Genomic DNA, 23,712 nt, shown 5'->3' with positions numbered 1-23,712 from the left:
CTGGAAGCAGATTAGGATAAGCATGACATCTGCTAGTTCTCCTGAAGGAAATCCAAGTTGGTGATCTTGTGGACACCATAGCTCATAACTAACAGTGCCAGAATTTGAACCTAGGATGTATGGACTTAACCTTATACTACCTTTCCTATAAAAGACTTAGCTTCATCATGTGAGTGAAAGACGTAATCAGTGGCATAATTCACCTCAATTTTAGAGAAAAGATATTATTTTCTAAAAGATGGAGGTGAAGATGCTCAAAGTTTGAGAAATAAACTATGTTACAACAGTAAGTAAGGTGCGTAACTGAGCTCTTGTATGAATCCAGGAAAAGCTCTAGACTTTCAGTGATTTATGGGCTCAATGATTGTATTATCCAGTGGAGGAATTTGGAAAGCATTTGGTTTCTCTCTGTCTCCTTCCCTTACCACCTTCTTTATGGTAAAACTTGAAGAATGTTGCTATAAATTCATTGGGTTACTGTACAACTGTACCAGGAGGTAGATCTTTAAAAAGGATTAAGTTAAAGAAGAGAGAAGAACATGGTTTGTCTTTTTTGTTTGTTTGTTTGTTTTTGTTTTGTTTTGTTTTAGACGGAGTCTCACTCTGTCACCAGGCTGGAGTGCAGTGGCATTATCTTGGCCCACTGCAACTTCTGCCTCCCAGGTTCAAGTGATTCTCTTGCCTCAGCCTCCTGAGTAGCTGGGACTACAGGTCCGTGCCACCACATGCAGCTAATTTTTGTATTTTTAGTAGAGGTGGGGTTTAACCATGTTGGCCAGGATGGTCTCGATCTCTTGACCTCATGATCTGCCTGCCTTGGCCTCCCAAAGTGCTGGGATTATAGGCGTGAGCCACGGCACCCTGTCACATGGTTTCTTTAAATGTACTTTCCTACTAGAAGCTAATTAAATGCAAACAACTCTGGAATTTTGCTTCCTTCTATAAGAAGAAGTCCTTTTCATTTTTTTTTTAACTCAGAGTATTCAAACATAACCTAATGTACAAGATTATGAAAACTTAGATCTGATGAAGACCAAAAAAGAACTAACCAATGTTCACATTAATTGGAAATGGAAAAACGAATGGCTATTTAGTAGAAAGCAGGTGAGGGGCTCTTCTGCTGGAAAAAAATAATAGATTTAAGTAATTCCAGAAAATTCAGTATCAAGAAAGACTTAAAATTGTGGTGGAATGTAAAATGTTAGATATGGCAATAAATTATTTCACAGAACAATTCTAGCTACCATGTAGATCACATGGCTACAGTGAAAAGCTAAAGTGGTGCTGTGGTTTAAATGTCTCCCAATTTTCACGTTTTAGAAACTTAATTTCCAATGTGGCACTATTGAAAGGTGGATTCTTTAAGAAGTAATTGGACAATGAAAGTCTGCACTCATGAATGAATTAATCTGTATGTGAACTAATAGATTAATAGGTTAATGGATTAATGGGTTATGGGATTGGAAGTAGTGGCTTTATTAGAAAAGGAAGAGAGACCCGTGAAAGCATGTAAGCACATACAGATGTTCAGCACCCTTGCTATGTGATGCCCTGTGCTCCTTTAGGACCCTATAGAGCATTCCCACCAGCAAGAAGGCTCTCACCCAGATGCAGCCCCTTGACCTTAGACTATACAGCCTCCATATTGTAAGAAATAAATTTCTTTCCTTTATAAATTACTCAGTTTCAGATATTCTGTTATAAACAACATAAGATGAACTAATACCAGTGGTATTCCTAAAATGGGTCACCACCTAATTCAACAGTGAATTGTCAGGAATGTAGAGGGGCAAAAAAGAAAAGTCGAGAATGAAGGTTTTACATGTACATGAAGAAGAGTAAAGGGAAGACAGAGCCCTCAGGAAAATGTAAAAATTAGTGGGGTCACTATAGCTGACTTTACAATTTATCAAAACTACAGTGTGTTTTATTTGCCCCTTACAGAAAGGATACCAATTGTATTAGACATAGATTCTCTCCTTCTAGGATATGAGAGTAATTTTGTTGCAATAAAACTCATCATGAGAGATTAATCCTAAATAACTTTAAGGTCACAGGTCTCACACTTTGGAAAGCTGGCATAGATTGATCCAAACCTTGAAAAGGCTGATTTGTTCTTTTCTTTTGTTCTACTTTATTTCCTTTATATTTAATTTTCTCTCAGATGATTCTCTATTATGGTTTGTGGTTCATAGCAGCATTATTGTTCAGGATGAAAATGTTTGTCATATTATGAGACTAATGTCTTTTATGGGAGAAACGCTACTCCACTCAGAAATTGGTATGGAGATTGGTGATTGCCATAGTGGAAGTAGCAGATGCTGCAAGTCTTATGCATCCTGCTTAACTCCTCTGATAAAATACAATACATGAGAGAGTTAGAGTTGAATGAATCCAATTTCAGAGGTGTTTAATGGTGCTAAAGAAAAAATTTTAACTCTATGGGAATGCAGCTCAAGCTACAGTTACCAAAGAGAATAAAATATCCAACTACAACTGCTGCCTGGGACTTTGTAAACTATAACAAAAAAAACATAGAAAAAGAGAGGAGGTTTGGTTCTTACTTTGAGATTTTTATTTATCTGTGCTAACAAAAGGATAGGATATTCTTTACATTATGGATTTAATTTCTGTGAGGAAATAGGTATTATCTTACTAAAGCTCCAAAAAGCTAGACATAGGTTGAAATCATATATTCAATATCATTCTATGAGCCTTCTGAACTGGCAACTTAAAGCTTCCAAGTCTGAATTTCTCCAGCTTTAATATTAGAATAATGAAACATAGAATTGGTCTTTTGAAAAGGTAAATAAAATCAACACACCTTTAGCTAGATTAACTGAGGAAAAAAGAGAGAATAAATAAATAAAATCAGAGATGAAAATGGAGACATTACAACTGATACCACAGGAATACAAAGGACTATAAGAAATTATTATGAACAGGTATACACCAACAAATTTGATGATGTAGAAGAAATGAATACATTTCTGTATATATACAACCTACCAAGATTAAATTATGAAGGAATAGAAAATCTGAACAGGCCAATAATGAGTGAAGAAATCAAATCAGTAATAAAAAGTCTTCCATCAAATAAAAGCCAAGGACCTGATGTCTTCACTACTGAATTCTACCAAACACTTAAAAAAGAACTAATTCCAGTTCTCCTCAAACTAGTCCAGATAAGTGAAGAGGAAAAAATACTTCTAAACACATTATATGAGGACAGCATTACTCTGACTCCAAAACTTGTCTGAAACTAAACAAGGATATAACAACAACAAAAAGAAAACTACAGACAAATATAACTGATGAAAATAGGTGCAAAAATTCTCAACAAGAAACTAGCAAATTGAATTCAACAGCATATTAAAAAGATCATTCCATACAATCAAGTGGAATTTATCCCAAAGATGCAAGGATGTTTTTGCATATATAAATCAGTAAACATGATTCACCACGTTAACAGAAAGACAAAACCCATATGATCATTTCAATAGATGTAGAAGTAGCATTTGACAAAAGTTAACATTCCTTCATGATGAACACTTTCAACTAATTAGATATATAAGGCATGTACCTCAACACAAATAAGTCCAAATATGACAAACCCACAGTTAACAGCATTCTGAATGGGGAAAAGCTGAAGTTTTTTTCTCTAAGATCAGGAACAAGACAAAGATGCCCAGTTTCACTTCTTCTATTTAATATAGTATTAGAAGTCCTAGCCACAGCAACTAATCAAAAGAAATAAATAAAAAGCATCCAAACTGGATAGGAGGAAGTCAAATTGCTCTTGTTTGCAGATGGCGTGATCTTATATAAAGAAAACTCTAAGGACACTACCCAAAAGTTGTTAGGACTAACAAATAAATTCAGTAAAATAGTAGGATAAAAATAAACATTCAAAAATCAGTAAAATGTATATATGCTAATAGTAAACTATCTAAAACGAATAAAGAATACAATTCTATTTACAATAGCTATAAAAAAGACACCCAGAAATAACCTAACCAAAGAGATAAAAGATTTCTGCACTGAAAACTATGAAACATTAATAAATTGAAGAGGACACAAATAAATTGTAAACTATCTTGCGTTTATGGATTAGAAAACTTAATATTGTAAACGTAGCCATACTATCCAAAGCAAACCACAGATTTAATGCAATCACTGTCAATATACCAATGACATTCTTCACAGAAATACAAAAGAAGAATGCTGAACTGTGTATAAAACTTCAAAAGACCCCAAATGGCCAAAGGAATCCTAAACAAAGAAACAAAAAAAGCTGAAAGCATCACACTCTCTGACTTCAAAATATACTATAAAACTAAAGTAATCAAAACAGCCTGATACTGGAATAAAATACATATAGACCAATGAAATAGAATAGACAGCCCCAGAAATAAATAAACACACTTACAGTCAACTGATTTTCAACAAAGGTGCCAAGAACACACATTGAGGAAAAGACAATCTCTTCAATAAGTGGTTCTGGGAAAATTAGATATCCACATACAGAATAAGAAGACTGGACTTTTATCTCTCACTACATACAAAAATCAACTTAAAATGGATCCAAAATTTAAATGTAACATCCAAAAAAATAAAACTATTAAAAGAAAACATGAGAGAAATGCTTTATGTCATTGGACTGGGCAAGGATTTTAAAAATAGATCTCAAAAGCACAGGAAATAAAAGCAAAAGAAGACAAATGGGATTACATCAAACTAAAAAGCTTTTGTACAGCTGAAGAAATGACAGAGTGAAGAGACAACCTATAGAATGGAAGAAACTATTTTCAAACTATTTATTTTGACAAAGGCTTAACATACAGGATACATAAAGAACTTAACAGCAAAAAGCTAATAGCATTATTTAAAAATGGGTAAAGGATCTTAATAGACATTTCTCAAAAGAAGGCATACAAATGGCCAACAAGTATGTGAAAAAATACTCAACATCACTAATCATCAGTGAAATGCAAACCACAATGAGATATCACTTCACTCTAGTTAGAACGATTATTATAAAAATACAAAGAAACAAGTGTTGGAAAAGATGTGAACGATCCCACTAAACCTTTGGTGAAATTGTAAATTAGTATAGCCATTATAAAAAACAGTATGAAGTTTCCGCAAAAAAATTAAAAATGGAATCATCATATGATCTAGCAATCTCACTACTGGCTACGTATCCAAAGGAAATGGGCATTATCAAGGCATATAGCCATCAGAATATCTAAAGCCAATGTGAAGAAAATAATTCTAAGGGCAATGAGACAAAATCATCAGATAACCTATAAAGGAAAACTTATCAGACTGACAGCAGACTTTTCTGCAGAAACCTTACAAGAGAGAAAGTATTGGGGTCTCATCTTTAGTCTTTAAACAGACTAACTGTTAACCAAGAATTTTGTATCCAGCAAAACTAAGTTTTATAAATGAAGGAGAAATATAGTATTGCTCAGAAAGCAAATGCTGAGGAAATTTGTCAATACTAAACCAGCCCTACAAGAAATGCAAAAACGAGTTCTAAATCTTGAAACAAAAGATTGATACCCACCCGAATATAAACTCCTGGAAGCATAAAATTTCCAGGGCTTATAAAATAATAACAGAATGAAAAAAATAAAGTCACTAGGTAACGATCAACACGATGACTAGAACAATACCTCACATCTCAATATTAACATTGAATGTAAATAGTCTAAATTCTCCACTTGAAAGATACAGATCGGCAGATTAAATTAATAATATACAAACCAAATATCAGCAGTCTGCAAGAGACACACCTAAAACATAAGAATTCTTATAGACTCAAGGTGAAGGGTTAGAAAAAATATATCATGCCAATGAAAACCAAAAGTGAGCATGAGTAACTATTCTTATATCAGAAATTAGTATTTTGAAGTGGTATCTGCACTGCCGTGTTTATTGCAGCACTATTTACAATAGCCAAGCTATGGAATCAACCTGAATGTTCAACAATGGATGAATAAAGGAAATATGACTTATACACAATGGTATAGACATAAAAAAGAATGAAATCTTATCATTGTGAAAACATGGATGAGCTAGAGGACATAATGTTAAGTGAAATAAGCCAAACAGAAAAGACAAATACTGCATGATCTTATTCATAGGTTAAACCTTAAAAAAAAAAAAAGTCATGAGAGCAGAGAGTGGAAAAGTGGTTATCAGAGACTGGGAAGGGAAGGAAGAAGAGGAGTAAGAGAAGTGGTTGGTCAATAGGTACAAAGTTACAATTAGATAGAAAGAACAAGTTTGGGTGTTCTATTGAAAAGTAGACTGATTATTGTTAACGGTAAGGTACATACGTTATAAAATAGCTAGAAGAGAGGCTTTGAAAATTTTTACAACAAAGAAATGAGGTATGCATGAAGTGATATGTTAACCACCCTGATTTGATGATTATATACTATATAATGATATACTGAAACATCAATTTGTACCTTACAAACATGCAAAATTACAATGTGTTCATTTTAAAACAAAATTATATTTTTAAAAACTTGAAGTAATAAAATCATATACCTCATAGTGTGTTATGGGTCAATATGATGTGTCAAATTGGCTAGGCCATAGTACCCAGGAAATTGGTCAAAAATTGTTTTAGATATTTTCGTGAAGGCATTTTTTAGATGTGATTAAAATTTAAATAGCAAATTTACAGTAAAGCAGACTTACCTGGAAGAAGAACTAATTCTGTAAGCAGATCACCTTTGGACCAAAATTATGACTCTTTCCTGATTACCCAACTTGCTGACCACCCTGAAGACCTTGGACTTGCCAAACCTCAGGATTTATAAAATTAAGCACCAAAAGTAGCTAATACATAGTAACTGATCAATCAATGCTGCCTACCATTTAGTTGTACTTAACATTTAGACTTAAATATTTTCTACTGCAAATAGTATAGTGTTGTCTGGCAAGTGGTTCTGGAGATAGAGCTGGGGAGGTGAAGTACCTGTAAGATTGATTGAGCTCTTACTATCTGCTCTGTACTGAGCACTATCATGTAGATCATGAATTTTATTCCTGTCTTTAGCCCTGTTGCAGACACAATTATTTAAGAAAGGAGGAAACTAAGGTCTAGAAGAGAAGGTGTTGGAATCAGGACAAATAGCTAATGCATGTGGGGTTTAATACCTAGAAGACAGGTTGATAGGTGCAGCAAACCACCATGGCACACATTTACCTATGTAACAAACCTGCATGTTCTGCACATGTATCCTGAAACTTAAAGTAAAATAAATTTTTTAAAAAAGATTAAGCACCATATTGAGGGTCAACAGAGGTACCTATTAATGAATCTAGGCTGTTAAATCCAATAAATCTGATCCCAGAGTCTACACTCTTAATTGGTACAGTACATTTCTTCAAAATAAGGCACAGTAGAACAAAATTCAACTCAAAAATAGAAATAGATTAGCTTCTCCTTTACTATGTCATGTGGCCTTGTGGTTAGCCTCAAAAAGACTCTGGGTCGACCTCAGAGGCATTCACAAAAGCCATAAGAAGTTAAGGTGCGCACCCCGGTCTCCAGTGCAGAGACAGGGATTAAGCCAGTTGCCCCTTGAAGTTGTGAACAGGACTTCTCTGATGCCCTCCTGACCTTACTCTCTCACTCCACCCCGAAGGAGTGGAATTGGACTTTTTATTTTGATTTCCCTATGTGCAAAGGAGTTAGATGTCATATCTACAAATACCTTCTTAGATTAAAAGCGCCGTAATTTTCATTATTTTTTGGCTGCAGAAAAAAAGTGGAAACAACTGTCAATCTCAATTTAGGGAAGAAAAAGGGGAGTGGAAGAAATGATTGTAAAATGGAGGTCTTCTCATTTCTAAATGTGGAGTCTGCTACCCAGCTCCAATCAATTGTTTTTATGCAGACAAACGGGGACAATTTCCCAAGTCTTCTTATTTTTCAAGAGAAGCCAGAAATATAAAATTTTACAAGAAATACCCAAACTTGTAATGTTGAAAATGACTAGTAATTAAAAAGAAAATACTAGGAAGAGAGCCAATACAGTTTAACAGGTTACGTATCTGTAGAAGAGTTTTGACACAAGAAACCCCAATTTATAACTGCTAAATACAATTAATAAGATAATTACAATGATTTTAAATACCTTCCTGATTTCACTTCTAAGCCAAATTACAGATTAATTCTCGGAATCTATCTGTTATGATTTAATGGAGACTAAAGAGAAAAAGATCTCTTCACTATGTAACCAACCTTGCTAGTTCTCACTCAAAAGTTAGTGATTTTCTTCTTTTCAGAAAGTGACTGTTGGCCTGATCACCACAGACAAAACAAATAACAGGTGTAATTACCTGGATAATTTATAATATGCAGAGCATTCAGGACATTCAATGAAATTTTTATTTCAAATTTGTCAAATTAATGTATTAGTAAAACAGATAAATACTGTTCACACTTATCAGGCAAAACAATAGAAGCAGTATGCAAATACCTCAATCTTTTTATTGTTTTAAATCAAATGTGGCATTTTAGTTACTTTATCTCTGAAAGCACCTTTCAGTTAGCAGAGGAGTCTGGCTGTGAAGCCTCAATGCAAAGAAAAATCCTATCTAATCAATTATTGTGTAATCCCCACATTATCTTATTTCTTTATAACTGAGTAGTCACTGAAAACAGTAAAACAAGAAAGAAATTTGTTCTTTCTTTCTTGAATAATGGTTGGGTTTTAAATTAAAAGGTATTTTGCATACACACACACACACACACACACACACATATAAAATGGCATATCTATACATCACCCCCTCATGCACACTACTTTGTTAACCAATGACTTACTGACCGTCTGATGATTTCAAACATTTAGTCATTATGTACCACTAAAAAGCACAGAACTGAGCCTGATAAAATTAAAAGAAGCCAATCTTTCACATCAGCACATTGTGACTCTTATACCATCCAGTAAACATTTGAGTAATGTTTTCTTTCCAATGAGGATGGCAGAAATCCTGAATCTTGTTTCCTGTTAGTGTAAGAAATAAAAGCATTCAATGTAAAGTGTAAAATAAAAACAAAAGCAAAACTTATTGCCAAAACTCCATCTCTGAGATAAAGCGCCATGAAAATATTTTTGTCTCAATGGGATATTTATGACATTTTTCCTTAAGAAATCATTGCAATCTCCATAAATGGCTGTACTAAAAAGTCTAGTTTGAGAAATAGGTTGCGTTTTTAAATTATTTTTTCTGATTTTTATATAACTTTCAAATAATAGAATATCAGCCAATGATGAAAGAACACTTAGATCTTATTTATCCAAACAGAAGTATACCAAGCAAAACTTAAAGATTCTGATTGTCCTAAACACATGTTGATCTACCTTGAATAAAGACCTCATTGCACATTTTGTTATCCTTCCTGTTATGCAGAAATGCAATCATTTATTAAGAACTCAACGAAGAGTATGGTAAACATTGGAAAGTCAAACAAGGCTGTTTTCCAAATGTGTTTTTTTTTTTCTTTTTTAATTGAGTAACCAGATGGACAACCAGAGAACACCAAATGTCACTAGCAAGGAAATGATTTTCGGTAGTGCTTTCCTGGGGTATAATAAAGGATGCATTTCTAGAGACTTTTACAAAAAAAGATCATTGTGCATTTTTTTTTTTTTTTTTTTTGACACAGGATTTTGCTCTTGTTGCTCAGGCTGGAGTGCAATGGCGTGATCTCAGCTCACCTCAACCTCTGCCTCCCGGGTTCAAGTGATTCTCCTGCCTCAGACTCCCAATTATCTGGGATTATAGGCGCCCACCACCACACCCGACTAATTTTTGCATTATTAGTAAAAACGGGGTTTCACCATTCTGGCCAGGTTGGTCTCGAACTCCTGACCACAGGTGATCCGCCCACCTCAGCCTCCCAAGTGCTGAGATTACAGGCGTGAGCCACCATGCCTGGCCTATTGTGCAATTTGATTTAAAAAGGAGGGGGTGGAAAACTAATTCAGAGCTGATAGGAAATAGGTTTTCCCAAAAATGGGAAATTTACTTGATATTTTTCAACAGTTGAAATCAGCAAAGTCTGGCTGGCTATGAAATGACAACACATGTATTTAAAGTTACACTTAATTGGAGGGCTTTTATACTTTCCATCACAGAAGACAAGTTCAATTGATTTTTTCATTGAACTGATGAGTTGTTGCACACAATTGTCTTAAATTGACTGGTAATTCAACCTGTGCCTACGTAACACTAAAATAACAGGTCAACCCAGAGGGAGAAAGAATCGCAATCAAATAGATTTGGTTCACACAAATTTATCTGATTGATAGAATTTTTCACCTTGTAACCCACCATTTCTGTTTCAGAGATAAACATCCTCAGCTCAGCAGCAGTTCTGTCAAATCCCAAAATCTCCACACAAAGAGAACATCTGACCCAGTCCTCCATCACTGAATTTCAGCCTCTCAATTTTTGCCTTTGGGAAATTAATACTATTACATATGCATCTGCTTCCTCCATACTAAGCAGTGAGCTTGGCTAGCCCAAGGCAAAATAGTGAAACCAAGTCTGCTTTGGGGTTGCTCCAAATCTCCCAATCTTTCTGTTTCTTGGTAAAATTTCTAAAATTATCAGTTTTCCAACTTTCTCTATTGTGTGAACTTCTGTGCCCCACCAAACTTAGACCTTCCCAAGTTCCCCTCAGAGCTTTACTGCTAGTTTCTGACAATGCAGCAAACTATTTGGAATTATAAAGCTAAAAGCTGCTAATAGGTTACACTCCATGTAACTGTCACATTTTAGCTTAAGAGACTTTGGCACAAAGTTGTTACTACACGTGAGGCTGATCCTGAAGAGTCTACTTACATTATTCTTAAAACATTACAAATGGCACTCCAAGGGTGGAATTCTGGAGATTTTCAAGTTTAAGAGGCTCATGCCTGACCCGTCTCCAGGGATTCTGACTCACTACATCTGGGCTAAACCAAGGCACCTTTATTTTTAAAAAGCCACATAGGTAAGTTTGAGGTACAGCCAAAGTTGAGTGCCGTGTGGCTACATTCTGGTCATTAGATGTGATGAAGTCTTCTTGTGCTTAGATTCTGGGTACTAGATGATTACCCAGAAGCTTGAAAACATTATGCCAAACTAAAAAAGTTATAAAAGACCATATAATCTATGGCTCCATTATATGAAATGTGCAGAACAGGCAAATATATAGAGACAGAAAACAAATTAGTGGTGGCTAGCGCTGGGGGAGATATGGAGAATGGGAAATAGGGTGGGGATAGCTAAATGTTATTTAGCTAAAAGGTGTTTTCTTTTTCTTTTTCTTTTTTTTTTTTCATTTTGAGATGACAGATATGTCCTAAAATGTGGTGATGGCACATATCTGTGAATAGATTAACAACTATTGACTGGTATATTTTAAATGGGTATGTTGTATGGTATATTCATCTTATCTTAATAAGGTTGTTACAGAAAATGTATATGAAATGCAATGAAACGTATGTCTTCACAATTGCGACAGAAAATTTCATCACTCTGTCTCACTCTTTTGGTGTCTGAAGATTTAAAAATGCTGTCACATTTTAAAATCCAGATTTTATATTTTCTTCTAACATTTACCATTGATAAATTAGTGGTTGAAACCCTGTGGAGACTCCACTCAGTAACTAAAATGAATTGACACTCCTCAACAAAACATCAGGGCCAAGTCATCAATAATGTAAAAGAAAGTTCCCTGCAGTTGGCAGAGTTGATATCTCTATTGATGAAAATATGCTCTCCAGGTTTTACGTGTATGGATGATAATTTAATTAACAGAGTATAGTTTCTGTCAGGGCAGAGTTGCTCTCCTGGCCACTCACTAAATCTTAAGAAGAGCACTCTGTCATCCACTGTTCAAAGCCAACACAAAAAAATCTGTCATCCTTGAGAGAAGTAGCTACTTCTAGAAGCTCAGGCAAATTTAAGCTTTACATCCCACAGCCATGGTCAATTCAGCAATGCCTCAGGCAATCAAGGGACCAATGTAAAAAAGCATGTTCTTTTAAACATGTTTTAAAGAACCATTATAATACATGGTTTTGAAAGAATTAATAAATAAGATACATAAAGGGGCATATTAAAAGTTTATATTGATTTTGGCAATTATTATTCATTAATATTAAGTGAGATAGTTTTAAGAGCATGATTTCAGATGATCCTAATGTTTTCTGATTTAAATGTTCTGGAAATGAATGGTATAAAGCAATAACTAAATGGCAATAAATGAATGACAATTCTTATGTATATTTATTGGGACTTAAGATTGTGTTTATACCCATAAATCTTTAAAGGCTAAATCAGAACATTTTAACTTTTTTTTTCCAACACTAAGCTTCCCGTTATGAAACTTAGTTTTTATATGCTTTCTTGGAAGGAAACATTATAAAATCTCTTACTTTCTAGTTAAGAAAATAAAGGTGAAGATATGAATTGACTTGTCCCATGTCATACAGCCAAGAAGCAGTAATGCTAGGGACAGAATTAGGGCTTTAGGGTGGAAGCCTCACTTCACCTGGACACACAAGTCTCATTTAGACCCAAGGACTTCATAGTCTGGTCAGGCTTACAAGCACATCAAATTTTAATGTCATGATCCAAGGACACTGGAAAGAGTGGCCTGACTGCCATGTTGCCTCTGACCCTATTGGGCTTACTCAATAAGACAAAAATAATACTTTGTTTTCCACCTACTCTCATGTTTCAATGGTTCATTCATTCAACAAATATTTAGTAAATAAATATGGATAAAGCACTGTGCCAGGCACTGGAGATACAAAACTAATAAGCTTATTTGTTGTCTTCAGAGTGCTTGTGGCTCAAACTCACTAAAGAACCCAAGAAATGCACCAAAAAATACAATTTCTTGACTATCAAATTAACAAATATTTGTAAAATGAACCACATTCTCAAGACAATGAATTGGGCAGTCTTTATAAACTTCTGGTAATTTATAAATAAGCATATTTGTCAACACTTATTTATCAATTACTATGTAAAGATTTAAAATTTTTAATACATATGACTCATTTAATCCTCATTACAATATGAGATAATATCCTATTCCTTAGCTGAGAGAAACAAGACAGAGATGAGAAAGGACTGGTTTAAGGCCCCAGAGAGGTCACTGTGTGCCTCTCACAACTTTATCACCTGCCCTCCTTGTCTGTTTGCTTACTCTCAGCTCAATAGTAACAACAACATCAATAGAAGCCTTAATGTCATAGCATTTAAACACGTAATGAAAATGAAAAACTTCTATTGTGCAATGAGCAGGCTATGGTCCTCCAATTGGCTGGAGGGAGAGGCATCTGCTCTGTAGGTCCAGTTGCTGATCTTAGGATCTACTTGAAGCATCAGGAAGACCATAGTCCAACCTGGCTTCATTTGCAGCAAAGTGAAGTCCACATTTAATTTCTACCTGGCTGTTAGGCCTTTGGAGCTAGGTCTCATAACTCCCATATACTCTGCTTGCTTTCTCTTTCTCCACCCTTTCCATTGCTTCCTATTTTAACCACGCACAAATACACACAAACACACACTCACACACACACACACCATCTTACATTCTAACTTTCAAAAATTGCTTTTTAGCAGGTTTTTACCCTGCAGAAACACATGCTTTAACATGCTCTTTGTCCCACTGTGCCTTGGTGTGGATTTTGTATGGGATTATTGTAAAAAGAAAAAAAATCAATGGCAGCTATTCCAAAATGATTGTTAAAGAACATTCATACTCCTCTTTCATGTCAGCCCCTTTTATGTAAACTTCATTTACACTGCAGGTAGAAATAGAAAGATACTTTGTTGTCACTTCATAAAACTGCTCAGTTTTTTTAAATAGAATCTCCTTTTATACAACCACACAGAGTAATAATGGACACATGTACCTTCTGAACTACTTAGCCTGAGTCTTTTAATAACTAGCCTTTCCTGATGGAGAGTTTCAGAGTACATTCCTCGGGTAGCAAAGAAGAAAAAGAAAGAAGAAAGAATTTCATACAGATAAGCAACAATGATGCCAAACCACAGAAATTTCCTGTGTTTTAAAGCAATCATCTTTCAATTGAAAAAAAAGAAATCTGGATTAGGACACCCAATTTAAAAAACAAAAAAGAGAGAATCTATCTTTTACCAGCATTTAGCTTCATAAAATCAAATATGACAAATTTTACTTTGCCAAGTTAGATTTGATGATAAATACACATAGTAGTTGGTTTATTTCTTTCTTGGCTATAGTAAACAAAAGTTGACTGAGAAAACTCAAGAACATTGTACACATTTGTAGAAGCGATTTTCTTAGAAATTTTTTAAAAAGTGTTTAAGCATTTTTTTGAAATTTTTTAATAAAGATAGATCTTCATTTAAGAGGTAAACACCAGCGTCTCATTACATAATCTACTGTTTTCTTTAGTTGAAGAGGACAACAATATAGATACAATATCAAAAGAGTTTCTGCAGCCATGGTGGATGTGTTCTATTCTTATTCTTCTTGATTTTCAGGGCTCAACTGAATAGATATATGACTAACACAGAGGAAAATTAACTGCCCTGCATGAACATAGTCTGGGACTGGTGAATATTCGCAAACAGTCCTACACAATTTTAAAATTTCTCTACTTTAACTTCTTAAAATATCCATTTACTCACAACGTGACAGTAATATTCTTAGACTTGTGTTTTCATGTACGAGTGACTGACTATCCCATTTAATCTATTCACTTAAAAAAAGACCTACAGGAAATTTTGAATATAAGTAGGTATGTGAAAAAAATTAAGCAATTTTTTCTCAATATTATCTTAGTCAAAATATTCCTTCTAATTTGCATTAATCCAATTAATCTTAATTAGTGTCATGGAACAATTACTATTAAATTTTGTATGGCATTATTGGCTAAATCTCTATAAAATGCCTTGCAATAATAAAATGTATTATAACTGGGTTCCTCTGTATTTGTTTTGACTAAGAGTGATTATGTATTCTTAATACTAGTTAATATTTCTAAAATAAGTTTTACTCTAAAAGTAATATAGAAAAACACATATTTGTGTATGTATATACATATACATATGTAACTATGAATGACATCTATTTAGAATCGCAAAAGACTTTATCTTGACATCTTTCCATATGCCTCCCATTATAAATATTGATATTCCTAGCAAGGTGTGTTTCAAGTAAAATATGGCTTAATAAGCATCTGGAAGTATTCATTCTGCATATGGGTGAGGGGAAGAAAACACACTGACTAGAAAAAAAATTCATTGCCCCCCACAAGGATATTGATTTGACCATATAGATGAGACTTCACTACTGTATTTTACTAGCAGTAATCTCAGATTTGGCCCTTAGGGTCAATTTTCCACTATAATTTTAAACATTTGAAAGTCACGTTCTTTCACCAAGTTGCAAAATAATTTTTTGCATCAAAAATTGATTCATCTGAGTTCTTTCAATTTTAGCACAAATAATTTATTGCTAGATGACTTTATGAGACAGCAGGAAATATGCTTACTTCTTCAATATCCTTTTAACAAAAAATGGACTGGAATCCAACAGGAACATTTAGACACATCAGGAGGGAGGGAAATTTGACTAAGTTGTTATTTCCTTATGAAAGTGTTGAGATGGAGAATTTTCTAAATAAGTTCTGATCTTTGTTAATCTCTCACCCTAGAGATAATGCCAATATATGACTGAAGTGACAAGGCAATTTTATTCTCTATTATACTTTTTCTGCATGATCTGGGTAGGAAAGCATACAAAGTAAAGGGGAAAATCTTATTCTGTAAACTTGAGAAACTAGATTGTTACCAATACAGTAGTGTCAGGTACAGATAGACTGTAGCTTATTAATTATTGAAGAAAATAATATCAGCCTCAGTATTACTAATGATTTCCCATTCTATGCTTATTATAGAATTTTTAAGCAACAATTTAAAAATTAGAAGAACTGACCTACAAGCTTTTTAAAAACTATATTTATTTAAAGTGGACCTTGAAGATCACCATTGTTTCTACTCACCCCATCATTACACAGATAAGGAAACAAGATACAAAGAGGGTATATCAGTCAAGATTCAGCCAGAGAAACAGAACCAGTAGAAGATATGTGTTGAGGGATGTTATGGGTTGAATTATGTCCTCTTAAAAGATGTTAAAGTCCTACCTCCCAGTAAGTGTGAATGTAACCTTATCTGGAAAAAAAGGTATTTGTGGATGTAATTAAGTTAGGAATCTAGAGTGAGACCATCCTGGATTATCTAGATGCACCCTACATAATGTGTATCCTTATAAGAATTACACAGAAAAAACATGACAGGAAGAAGAAGAAAAGACCATGTGAAGATGAAAGCAGAAGGAGTTTTTCAGCCCCAAGCCAAGGAATACCTAGAGTTCTCGGAAGCTAGAAAAGGTAAGAAATAGCTCTCCCTGGGGCTTTCAGAGGGAGTATGGCCCTACCAATATCTTGATTTCATATTTCTGGCCTCCAGGATTGTGAGAGTATACATTTCTGTTATTTCAAGCCAGTGAGCTTGTAGTAATTTGTTACAGCTGCCATATAAAATGAATACAGGATGAGCCATCAGAAACAGCAAACTGGCACTCTTGAGAATGAGCGGAAGTTGCAGCCTACAGGTGGAACTTCCTCATCCAGGAAACCTCAATTCTCTTTTTAAGGCCCTTCAATTAATTGAATTAGGCCAGGCACATTTTCTAAAATAAACTGCTTTACTCAAAATCAACTGATTATGAACATTAATCACATCTACAAAATACTTTCATGGCAACACTGAAATTAGTATTTGATTGAATAATTAGGGACTATAGCCTAGCTAAGTTGTCATGTAAAAGTGACCATCATAGAAAATAAGAGGCTTGTTCAAAGATACAAATTTAGTAACAGTATTCTGACTTTAAACAAAGTCAAATATTAAAATAGCCCTTAGATCAGCCAGCTAGCATGAGAGAGAATGTGGATACCATCTAATATACATACATTTGTGAAGAAGACAAATAAAATAATAACATATATTATTTTGCCATCAAGTTCTTATTAGAAAAATGGAACCAATAGAAAATAGAAGAAACCCAGGAATCTCATCTGTACACCAGTAGATAGTGGTTGTCCAGGTAACTCAAAGGTCTTGTTTTATTGAAGGGATTATTCATACAGTGAATTAAAATGAATTGTCTCAGACAACACTGGGGCTTCTGATGGCTTATGATGGGAAAGGGAAAAAAAGTTTCACACACAAGGAATAAGACAAAGACAGAGATCGAAATGACAACTTTGATTAAATGGTTGTGTTTCCTCCATGTCAATCCTTGTCCATATATCATCAGTAAATTATTTGATTCTCATTAATGTGAGAGAAATTTCAATCCATTTAGGGTATGTGTCAAGCTAAGTCCAACATCAAGAAGAGCCCAAGGCAAGAATACAGTCTCCCCATTGGAGCACTACTACAATGGGTTTCAGCAAGATGGACCTAACTAGCATTACCCTAATCTTGATTAAACTTTAGAAAGGTTTCTTTCTGACTGTAGGCTTCCAATATCCTTTTTCTTAGAGCATTTACATTAGAAAACTTGGCATTGTAAATTTGTTCTCTGCCTCTGGTGTAAATCTTCTCCTAGCCTCTTGCTAGTTTCACAACCCAGGAATGTCTTTCTCAAGACCCTAGAAGCCACCCTTTTGAAAGTTTGGAGGAGAGAATTCTAACTTTGATAAGCACCAATTAAAAAACACAGATGGCCTAATGACATTGACAACCTCCCCACTAATATCCTCCAGTAATCTTCCAGTAGCTCATCCTAGTAATTAAAAATCCTCTCATTTTTTTCCCAGTAGAGTTGAATTCAACTCTCTCCCTTACTGCAGTAGTCTTGAATAAAGTCTTCCTCATCTGTTCAACTCTGTGCAATATTTACTTGACAGTTCACATAGATCAGAATTTTCCAACCTGAGACATGAGGTGTACTGCACATGAGTCTAGGATGTACCGAAACATTAGCACCCTCAACACTCAGAGAAGGTAGATGGAGACACACACAGAGCCACAGCTTAATAATCTCTGGGTACAAGGACCCACTTCATTTATTCCATATCCATTTACTTCTATATCATTATCTATGTGAGTTCTTATGAGAAACAGAAGGAAGATCATGACACGGAAGATATAAAGCACTAAATTTGTTATATAATACATATTTCTAAAACATCTATGCACAAATATTTGCATTCAAATCTAAAGAGGCTGTGAGAGAAGCAAAGGAAAAAGAGGTAAAACTAAAGTACATAAGAAACTTGAAATATAACATCAAGTAATAAAAATGCCAAATGGTACCTTACAAAGAACATAAGAACAAGCTACACAATGGTGCAAACAAAGATCAAAATGAATTATATAAATTGAACTGTTGGAGATAAATAGCATGCCAGACATAATATAAGTGAATGAGAGCAAGATTTAGTAAAAAAAGGAAGAGATAAGTTATAGGCAGTGTTATACGAAAAAAGCTTTACAAAAATATGAGTTCTGTGAATTTTATCTATGTCCTGGGGTTAAAAATAAATCAAGAAACTTATTTGGACCTGAGTGATGTTAACAAAAGACCATGAGATCTGTGGAGAAAAAAAGGAGAAATTTATTATCTATTAAAAAAAATCTGGGTAACAGGTTGAGACCCCATATTATAAAAAATTAAAAATTAAAAAAAATAGCCAGGAGTGGTGGCATGCACCTGTAGAGCCAACTACTCGGGAGGCTAAGGCAGGAGGATTGCTTAAACCCAGGAGGTCAAGGCTGTAGTGAGTCATGATTGAGTCACCAAAAAACAATATACATATTGGGGAGGCACAGCCTCCAGTACAAGTGAAAGTGCTCTTTCCAAAGAAAAAAGAGAATATTAGAGGTTTTATAAAAAGGAGAAATGTTATGTACTGCTCTTTGATAAACTTCATTGGTACTAGTAATGTTTGAGGAGCTGTCAAGCTCTGATTGGTAAGCGATGGTGTGAAACAAAACAAGTTTGAGAGTTGAAGCTGGTCTTTTCAGCAGTCTTTCAATAAAATTGGTTTCAGGTTACTGCAGGAAGCTTCAGCCACCAGGCTTGCGAAAAATTACAGTTTTTGGAGCAATGTTTTATACATTGTGTGTTTTTTCCCCCTGGTTTCTCAACTGTGTTTCAGTTGGGTATGGACAAAAATGACCCAATTTGTATGATCTACTTTCACAGGGGCAAGCAGGGCAGGCTACCAAATGCTTGTCTAATGATCCAGAAGAGAAGCTGTAGAGTCTTTACAAACAGACTTGACCTGCTTCATCACCAGTCATAGGTTGCTCTTATTTGCAGAAGTGTTTGCCTGGCACATGATGCTTCTTTGCTTTCCTGGCCCTGAAAGCTTCTGCTGAAAATAATTTCTTCCTGCTCTGTTCTGTGGTCTGCAGACTTCTAAGTATTTCCTGTGCCTCAGCTTGTGGGAAATTGATGTTAAATTTCATTTCTTAATTTTTGACTATTGTTGTCCATCTTCTGTCTTGAATTTTAAAGACCCTAATGACATTTTCAAGGTGGTAAATTTGCCATTTCTATTCACCTTTGGTTGCCTTGGGGACTGAGTACCTCATTTGACCCCTTTCAAACTGATGTTTGAATCTGGAGGCCCCTCAAAAGACCACAGAAGCACGAGAGCTGAGAGATGACATGGCACCCTGCTTTTCTGGGAGCCCCAGCCTCCCTGTTTCTCATTCATTCAGCAACTGTGTGCACTGAGCCCTAGCAGTAATCCAGGTACAGTGCTCAGCCTAGGGCACAGTCGTGAGGACATCTGCTCTAAGAGTTGACAATCCACTGGGAGACCAACTATAAAAATGTAAGTGCTGCAAGGAGAAGCAGAGGCTGCTGTGAAAGCAGGAAGTGGCCAAACGTGGTCTGAAGAATCAGAAAAGGCTTCTCAGAAGCAGTGACATGTTGGAAGCTGAGTCTTGGAGTGTGAACAGGAATCAGCCAGGTGACTGTCTTGTCACTCTGAGGTGTCCAGTCCCTGCATTTCCTGGGCTCCAGAGTATACCCACAATCTGATGTCTCATCCTTACTCTCTTTTCTTGGGAAATACTGCATTTCCCCTAGTCACCCCTCATTTCACCTCCCATCATAAAACATTTAAGTCCTTTCTCACATTGTCTTGGTTCCTTTATGAATAGCACCCACAGTCACATCATCTGAGATAAATACTAATTCCACACTCACAAGCTTTGTGAGTAATGGAAGACATATTTCTTCTTTGAGCCCCATATTCCTCACATGTAAATACAATAATACAAACCTGCTTCATTACTTCACAGGGAGAAAAATGAAGAACATAGTGCTGCTACTGTTGTTACAATTTAAAGGAACATTAAAGAAAAAAAAGAATCAACTTCTGTTAGGCGATTTTTACTTCAAAATAACCCCTTCCATGCTTGCATTTAAATATAATCATAATCCTCCTCCTCTTCATCATCATCCTCAAAGCTGATATTAGGTGTTTGGTAATGGTGTGAATGTGCATAGAGAAACTGTAGAAATACTTATTCAATTATTTAATTCTCCCCCAAGTTCTATGTTAGTATTATTGTATTCCAAGTTTATCAATAGCAAAATGAGGCATAAAGAGATTAAATATTTTGCCAAAGGTAAGAGCAGTTGTGTGTGAGCACATAAGGCTGATCTCCCTTTGTTTCCCCATTCTCTGTGTCTAGACCGCTCACCTCATTATGCTCTTGACATTGTTTTCTGTGATCTCATTAAAAGCCAGAAGCAAGTCTGGTCCATCCTGTCTTTTGAAGCACTACAACAGAGCTGACTTTTATCTGCTGTAATCGTAGGAAATTTCAAGTCGCTTCTTGAGCAGGGAGTCACACAGAGTTACAGATTGTGACAGTGCTCCTCTATAGTCATTGCTGCAAAACTAATTCTATTGAGAGGTAGAGAAGAAGCGGATAAAATGAAAGCCTCCTGCCAAAGTGTTAGATGTCCTTTTAAACAACATCAAGCTCTATTTGCAGACGACAGCATGTACATCCATCAAGCCCCATGACTCATGGCCTCTACTCCAATATCTGGACTGGTTTCAGGGAAGCAAATGGAGAAAATATGATACCATCAGAGAGCCCTGTGTCTTTCTGTGACCCTGCAATGTTTAGGATACTGATTATCACCACTGACGTGCAAGATAACAATGAGATACTTGCTTCTTTTCTCAGTTAAAACTCATAGGAGACTTTCATTGAAATAGATAGGAAATTGAGAGTCCTAGAGAGTATATGCCCACAGCACTCTCAAGAAGCCCATTTCAAAAGAAAGCTGAATCAATTACTGTTTGGGGGCACACCTAAGAATATCCTAGATTTAGTGAGATAATAACAGAAGAAGCAAGGCTATAAACCAGTGAGCCAAAAACAAAACAAAACAAAAGCCATATTCTTTAAAATAAAGTGTTCACCTCAGGAGCTAAATACTTATTAACAAAATGTTAAACCATTTTTTGCTGAATAACCCTGGTGCCTCTACTGCAGGATGGAGCTAGATGAGCTGAATGGCTATAAGGTCAGTAGCCCACGCTGATGCTAGTACAGAAATTCTAGCATCAGCCCAGTTATTGTCATCTGGGCTTTGAACACTCCGTTGTCCCTATAAAGCCTATTTTTTATAAACAGTAAGCTTCTGTAGCCTAATATTTTCTCTTTCTTGCCATCTCTTAGAAAATATATCGAGTGGCACAGAAGTGAACTATTTCTCTGGGAGAATTTTCTATAGTACATCTAGCTGTGTCCAAGCACCTCTTTCTATTGAGCAGTAAGAGACATAGGAGCCCTGGATATCTAAAAGTAGAGATAATATTGATTTTTGTGCAGTAAATGGGGGTGGGTAGAACCATGAATGGGGTGAAGGAACACACTTTGTTGACATTTTTATGTGATCCTTATTTGTCATGCCTTCTTAATTGGGCAAACTCAGACAATTTATTAATTTCTCAGGTGTAAATGGAATAATAATGTCTTTCAGGTAAGCTTATATAAGGATTAAACAAGAAACATCATGTAAAGCATTTATCATCGTGGTTGGGCCCAACATGTACTTAAGTAATATTAGCAGTTACGTATGTGAAATGTTTGGCAAAAGACCTAGCACACTGTAGGTACTTTAAAATATATATATATTTCCCCCTCACTTCCAAAACTATTATTTCATACCTTTAAGTTCTTTCAATCAATTTCCAAATCTGACTCCAACTATATTTTGGCTATTTTCAGAACTCACATTATCTTTCATAGAACAAAATGTATCAGTTATAAATATAAATAGCACCAACTAAAGATAGTTTCAGAACAACAGATCTTCCTTGTCCCAAAGGACAAGGTGTCAATGGAAGCCCCCATATCAATGGAACCATCATTTATTAGGAAATTTTTGAAGACAATAGGCATTTTGTTGTATAAGTTCTGAATTATTTGAATAAAATTAGTGAAATGTCAGATAACACTCAATCATCCCTGGGTTTTACCACAACTGAATTCCGCAAACATATGTTAAGCAATTCCTCTCCTCGCAGTATGGTCGTGGGCTGTGTAGCAAGTCCATAATTTAATAAGGTCAACCCATACATCCCCAAATTCATGGGGTTGTTATAAAAAACTGGGAGAGAGGGGAGTAGCAAGATACATAGTGCTTCAAAAAATCAGTCAAGAAGTATTTAGCTTTGGGCTTGGCTAGATACAGAGGCTTAAGATCCAGAGGCCACAGTCTGTATCTCACTCTGTGCCACCTCTGTTTCAGCTGAGTTTTCTCTTTGATAACATGTTCACTTCTTTCCCAGTGTGATTCCCCTTTGCTGTGCTATTAGCTGTTAGGTAGGTCCAAACATATACCCTCATAGTTTAGCAATTATAAAAGCAAGAGAGCCTTTCTTTTCCAAAAGTTTCAGCAAAAGACCCAAGAATGTGAACCACTATTGTGGTTTAGATTTTAGGAGCATCCACGAACTAATCACTCTGTCTCAGCGGATGGAATGACGTTTGACCAGTACAAGGTCAGGTGCTCATCCAAGAACTTAGGAAATAAAGTCAGCTTTATTCAAAACATTTAGATTTAAAAGAGTATAATTAGGGTAGAATTTTATTAAGAATAATAAAACATGCTTAGAATTTTTTAAATACAATACACGATGTAAGAGAATTATGTTCGAAAGTGGCAAAAGAATACCTCAAAATAGCAAGCACTTTAAACAACACAAGAGCTTATTTCCCTCTGACCATCAAAACTGAAAGGTAATCAGTCCCCAACCAATAACATAAACAATTTAAGAAATTCAGGCTCATGTCTTTTATTGGTCTAGTATGGGTTTTATTAACAAGAGTATAATATGGTCCAAGGTAATACCTGGAGTTCCAACCATTACATCACATTGTACCTAATAGGTAGTCAAAACTATGAACTTATAGAAGAAGCTCCTCTCCCTTAAAGATACATCCTGGCAATTGCACGTACAATTTTCAGTCGCATCCCATTGGCCAGAGCTAAGTCACACAGCCACATCTAACTTTAAAAGAGACAGAGATATGTCGTCCTTATTCTGGGCAGCTAAAAATTAGGAGTCATAT

At 35.3% G+C, this 23,712-nt stretch overlaps 1 long non-coding RNA gene across 2 annotated transcripts in view; it reads left to right on the top strand.

The window, feature by feature from the left end:
* LOC134740168 (uncharacterized) overlaps window positions 1-23,712 on the top strand; it is a 239,331-nt gene that overhangs the window by 25,335 nt on the left and 190,284 nt on the right. The window contains exon 2 of one of the 2 annotated variants that reach the window (XR_010127436.1): window positions 16,362-16,478. The exons of the other annotated variant lie outside the window; for it this stretch is intronic. This is a non-coding gene — a long non-coding RNA (uncharacterized LOC134740168). The remainder of the gene's footprint in view (window positions 1-16,361; window positions 16,479-23,712) is intronic. 2 annotated transcript variants of the gene reach the window in all.

Source organism: Pongo pygmaeus, chromosome 8, assembly GCF_028885625.2.
Source record: "Pongo pygmaeus isolate AG05252 chromosome 8, NHGRI_mPonPyg2-v2.0_pri, whole genome shotgun sequence".
NCBI classification, from domain to species: domain Eukaryota; kingdom Metazoa; phylum Chordata; class Mammalia; order Primates; family Hominidae; genus Pongo; species Pongo pygmaeus.
This window is presented reverse-complemented; position numbering and strand designations above follow the sequence as displayed.